This window comes from Siphateles boraxobius, unplaced genomic scaffold (genome assembly GCF_051911475.1).
Source record: "Siphateles boraxobius isolate OS27281-9 unplaced genomic scaffold, OSU_SipBor_1 130, whole genome shotgun sequence".
In the NCBI taxonomy this organism is placed as follows: domain Eukaryota; kingdom Metazoa; phylum Chordata; class Actinopteri; order Cypriniformes; family Leuciscidae; genus Siphateles; species Siphateles boraxobius.
In genome coordinates this window covers 16824607-16830968 of record NW_027508734.1, presented here as the reverse complement: position 1 = coordinate 16830968, position 6362 = coordinate 16824607, and positions in this window count along the sequence as shown.

The window sequence follows — 6362 nt, the reverse complement described above, 5'->3', positions numbered from 1 at the left end:
TTATTTTCAATGTTTGCCAATATTGACAGACAATTATAATCTTGAAGATTTAACTATGCAGCAATGATGAGAATGTGCAATGGTCAACTTTATTATCGTAATTGTTCTGTCATCTGCAGTTAACAAAAGATCCAATCCGACCTTTTGAAACCCAAATCTGCTCATTGTCTGTATGAACTCCAGACGTGTGCTTTTCCAAATGTGTGCCTTTCGTGTGCCTTTCGTACCCAAATGTAGTCCAAATCTACTTGTGAAACTGTTTAAATGTGCTTGGGTCCTTTGTTTCATCCATGAAAACATGCAAATGGAATGGGAACATCTTGAGTGCTCATCAAAAATGTTGTGGAGAAGAGGGATGGCTAGCTCAGAGCAGTCTCCGTAGTGATCACGGATGTCTCAAAGTGTTCTCCCTTGAGAACAATGAGAGAGCCCAAGAATCCTGGAAGCATCTTCATGTCCTCCCAATATCTGCTCCCAGGCGTACTCACAGACATAGTGGTTGGAAATGTGGATTCCTGGGAGGGTTGAGAAAGGGGGGTGGAAAACTGAAAGGAACCCATTGTTCCCTTTCAGTCAGTCACTACGAGTCGCCCAGAAGCAGACTGAGGCGATAAAGCATATCCTGCTTCCCGCCGAGGCCGCCCTCCTGCCCCTCCTGCTGGGCCCATGCAGCAGCCTTCACCCAAGGAGGTTGTCGCAGGAAGGCAGCACGGCCCGTCTCCGCCCCTAAGCCTGTCAAACGCCTGGCCAAGCGGCGCTCCTGAGACGGGCAGCTCGGAGCAAGGGCACAGTTCTTCCCAGAAGCTGGTAGCAGGGCCGGGGGAGAATCTTTTGTTCTCCTTCCCCCGCCACTAGCCTCACGGTTGGCGGCACCCTAAAACTGTTAAAGAAAGAGCTGACTCCCCTTCCTCCGAGCCCCAAGAGGCCGCGGATGGCAGTGTGCGACACTATGCCTCGCCATTCTCGTCCCCCTCTGTCGCCAGACCCCTGTCAGAGCAGGTCGCCGTGTAACACTCGTCCTTCCCTGGCCTCCTCTGTCAGGATGCATAATTTGACCACGCCCCCACACTGGGACGCTACGCCTCCCATGTCTGGGCCGGTCATTCCACATCGCTGCCCTATCGTGGATACGCCTGTAGTTCCAATAACCCCGCTGGTTCAGTTTTTGGGAGCCTGGCTAGAGCTTCCCAATCTGTCCCGCTGGCTTTCGTGAACAATCAGACTTGGCTATGCGATTCAGTTCGCACGGTCTCCTCCCCGCTTCCGGGGAGTCCGCTATACCTTGGTGGGTGGCAATGCCCCTGTTATGCGTATGGAGGTCGCTGCCCTACTGGCGAAGGGTGCGATCGAGACCGTCCCTCCAGCCAAGATGAGGTCTGGCTTCTACAGCCCCTACTTCATTGTACTCAAGAAGAGGGGTGAGTTACGACCAATCCTGGACCTCCACGTCTTGAACCGAACCCTTCACAGGCTTCCATTCAAGATGTTGACAGCCAAACGCATTTTCGAATGCGTTCGTCCTTTGTATTGGTTTGCAGCGATCGACCTGAAGGACGCATATTTCATGTCTCCATTCTTCCTCGACACAGACCGTTTCTTCGGTTTGCTTTTGAGGGGCAGGCATATCAGTAGACAGTACTCCCATTCGGGTTAGCCCTGTCTCCTCGCGTCTTCACAAAGGTCGTCGAGACAGTGCATGAGTGGAACAAGGGCTATCTTGACAACTGGCTGATTCTAGCACACTCTTGAGAGCAGGTTTGCGAACACAGGGACCTGATGTTCCGGCACCTCGCCCGTCTGGGCCTTCGGGTCAAACTCTCCCCCGTGCAAAGGATCTATTTTCTCTGTATAGAAATTGATTCGGTCGCCATTTACGCTCAGCTTACGAGCAAGCGCACGCAGTCACTGAGTCAATTCGAGGACAAGAGTGTGGTCCCACTGAAGTTATTTCAGAGGCTCCTGGGGCATATGGCATCCGCAGTGGCAGTCACGCCGCTCGGATTGCTTCATATAAGACAGCTTCAGCACTGGCTTCGTGATCAAGTCCCGAGATGGGCATGGCAACAGGGCACGTTCCGGGTGTTAGTCACTTGGGCGTGCCGTCAAACCTTCACCCCGTGGTCGAACCTCTCTTTTCTACTTGCCGGAGTGCCCTTAGACCGGGTTTTCCAGGCATGTTGTTGTGTCAACAGATGCCTCCACCACAGGCTCCTGGACAGGATCCCAGCGCCTATGGCATGTCAATTGCCTTGAGTTGCTGGCCGTACGTCTAGCTCTGCACCATTTTCAGACGTCGCTGGAGGGCAAGCACGTACTGGTCTGTTCAGACAGCATGGCGACAGTAGCGTACATCAATCATCAACAACTCGCACTCCATCTCCTCTTATGGAGTCAAAAGCATCAGAGGTCGCTTTGCGCCATTCACATTCCGGGAGAGCTGAATCATGCAGCCGACGAGCTCTCACGACTTTGGCCATATCCCGGGGAATGGAGACTCCATCCCCAGATGGTTCAGCTAATTTTTATCTGTTTGGCCAGACACTTCCCATTGCGCTGGTTTTACTCCCTGACCGAGGGGACCCTCGGCACGGATACACTGGCGCACTGCTGGCCGCGGGGCCTCAGCAAGTATGCGTTTCCCCAAGTGAGCCTTCTTGCACAGGTCCTATGCAAGATCAGGGAGGACGAGGAGCATGTCCTTTTGGTTGCGCCTCACTGGCCCACCTGGACTTGGTTCTCCGAACTGGTACTCCTCGTGACTGCCCCTCCCTGGCCAATTCCTCTGAGGAAGGACCTCCTTTCTCGGAGACGGGGCACTCTCTGGCACCCGCGTCCCGATCTCTGAAACCTGCACGTGTGGGTCCTGGACGGGACACGGAAGGCGCTCCTGGTTGCCTTGGCCTCCATCAAGAGGTTAGGAGACCAGTAGGCATATCCGGTTGTAGAAGCGTGCCTGGACTTCGGGCCGGCTAACTCTCACGTCATCTTGAGACCCTGGCCTGGATATGTGCCAAAGGTTCCCACCTCTCCTTTCAGGGATCAGGTGGTGAAACTGCAAGCGCTGCCCTCGGAGGAGGCAGACCCAGCTTTGGCACTTCTCTGTCCAGTGTGTCATCATGTCGTCTTATTTTTGTCCGCGTTACTCTTAAGGTTACGATTTCCAAACCTTAAGTTATACTTAGGGAAATGACCGTTAAGGGGTTTTATGCAACACTTAACGCTTTTTAAGGGATTACTTAAGTGAAAAAACAGTATTTAAGGGAAATTCTAAGTGTGTATGACGTTTCACTTAAAGAAACCCTTAAGAAACACTTAAGGGTTTTTTTCTGCAACACCCTTAGGTTTAAGGGAAAAATAAGGGCAAACGTAAGGGAAAATTACACTTAAGGTGCTTTATGTAACCGGACACTGGGCCTTGCGCAGAACACTGGAAGACAGCTGCAGTGGTGAGATTAGATTGAGACCCCCATTTCGTCAGTCTCTGATGTAACTTGTAATGACTGACTGAAAAGGAACGTCTCGGTTACGAATGTATCCCTCATTCCCTGATGAAGGGAATGGAGACGTTACGTCCACATGCTACTTCCATTATTCCGCTGAAACGGCCGGGGCGCACAGTCTCGGCTCCTCAGCAGGTAACATAATGCGAGATTGCACTCGTGGCTCGTTTTATACCCACGCGGTGGGGTGGAGTTCGTGATGCAAATTCCGCAGACCCATGGTATTTTCATACCATTGGCCCCTTTTTACTAATACTCGAAATACTAATGCTCTCTAGCGAAACCCCCATTTCGTCAGTCACAGACGTAACGTCTCCGTTTCCTCCTTCAGGGAACGAGGGTTACATACGTAACCAAGACGTTCTACTTCAGAGCAGATAAGACGAAGAGGGTAAAGGTTGGCCCACACTAAAAGATTTTTAGGTTCCATTTATTTCGATAGTCACTTTAGATATTCTACTAACTATAAGTTAGTATATACTATAACTATAACTATAAGTAACTTTTCAACTACATGTCAACTAACTGTCATAAGAGTATTAGTAGGCTGTAGTAGACTAGAGGGTTATGTAGGTTATGGTTAGGGTTCGGGTTAGCAGAGCAAGCTGACTTGTAGTTGCCAAGTTACTTATAGTCAGTATAATGTCTGTTGGGGGACCATCAAAATAAAGTGTTAGCAGATATTAATCAAACAGACTACTAATACTCTAATGACAGTTAGTTGACATGTAGCTGCAAAGTTACTTATAGTTAGTTGAATGTCTAAAGTGGACTATCGAAATAAAGTGTTACTGATTTTTAAAATCCTATCCGATTTTCAAAATGTGATTTTTTGTTCCTATAGTGTGTGGAGTGCCACTATGTGACCAAAACAGCACACCACTCACAAACAGATTCCATTCACAAATAACCATATTCTCGACTGTGAACTTTAAATCTTGCAAAATCTCTTGCGGTCAAACGTAATAGTGTTTGGACTGCTTTTTATGTGTGGGGGGAAAAAGAAAAGGGTTTGGATAAAGTCATGTTATGCTTCCATCTTTCATCAGCTCGCTTCCTGATTTGGTATCTTATCACTTCTCAAATGTGTTTACTTGTATTTCAGAGAATGAACGTGCACATGTAACCCCCTTCACCCGGGTCCCACTCGGCCTCGAACCCGGGTCTCCGGTCTCAGGCGCTCTAACAAGGAGGCTAAAGACTGCAGCCTCTAGCGCTAGAGCGCCTATTGAGATCAGAGGAGTGAGGTTTACTTGCACAGCAACTACTAGCTTGCCTCCGTTACACGCACCCCCCTAAACCTCACTCCCATTCGTGTCACGGCAGCAATGTAACCCCCTTAACCCGGGTCCCACTCGACCCGCTCCGAGCGGGCCTAGAACCCGGGTCTCCGCCATGAGAGTCAGGCACTCTAACAAGGAGGCTAAAGACTGCAGCCTCTAGCATCTGTCGCTAGAGCGCCTATTGAGATAAGAGGAGTGAGGTTTACTTGCACAGCAACTACTAGCTGGCCTCCATTACACACACACAAAAAAAACATGTGCACGCCTCTGTATAGAGACGCATTTAGTGTGAATGGGTTGCAGCTCCAGATGTGAGATCTAAAAATTGCAAATGTTCTTGAAATTGTGTGCAGCTGAATAGTTTCAGATCTAGCTATGCCGTGTGAGCACACCCTCATTAATGTCATTAATATATAAAAGAGCACCAGTCAACGTCCAAATGCTTTAGGCTACTTGAGAAAAGAGAAAGATTTCCAAAAACCTGGGGCCTCATTAATAAAATGTTGCGTCGAATCCGGCCTACATTTGATTTTACAATAATTTTTCAAATGTGCGTATGTGTGATTTATAGAACTAACCGGACAAAAAACGTACGTACGCTTCTCTTCCAGAAGTGAGAGTTATAAATCGCAATTGATCTTGAAATTGTGCGAAGCTGAATGGTTTCCGATCTTCGCTTTGTAAACGTCACCTAATTAATGTATATAAAAGATATATATAAAAAAGCACCAGTCAACATCCAAAATCTTTACTTGAAAATGGCGAGTGGCAAGAAATGCTTAGATTTCCAAATACCTGCAGAACTCCGACTTTCTGCCACAAGGAAAAGTGCGTACGTCTGCTCAGACCCTGATGTGACGCTAAGCACTTTTCCACGTCAAAGTCCGATTTAATATGAACGTTGGCTTGGACCCAAACTGAGTTCAAATCTGTGCGTAAGCACGTTTTACAAAGGAGGACCCAGATCACACAACACCTGGCTACAGTACAGTATGTGAATGGTCAGTGGCCACCAAGACCAAGGGTAATCATGCTCAAAATATTTGCATTAATGAAAATCTTATACAGTCAATACCGTTTTTACTTCTATTAATGTCTTCTATTGATCTCTGACCTTTTTGCTGTTTATGTTATGGAGTAAATCATCACCATTGATCTGAATTTCAGTATTGATTAAGTTATCAGATAAAGGGAAAAGGAAGTGACCCCATTATTGATCTCTAATGAGAAACCTGATCTAGGTTGTCAAGATGTTCCTGCTTTCACTTACAACATGGGTCACTGTCATTAAATATTCATAAAGCGCTATTCAATGAAAATCTGACATATATTCAAATTAAGGCATTATCCTTTCATGCAGAGTATCTAATGAACAACTTCTAGAGTGCTGTTAGGGCATACTTGGAATAACTAAACAACATTTTTGAAAAACAAAGAAAATCATAAATGAATAAGCAAGACTCCAAAGGAAAAATGAGAACATGTATGGTGAGGAGTGTTTTTTTTGTGTGCTAAGGCAACTCTTTGAAGTGAATGCTGGTCAACACATCTGGTGTCTATTGAATAAAGCTGTTGTTTG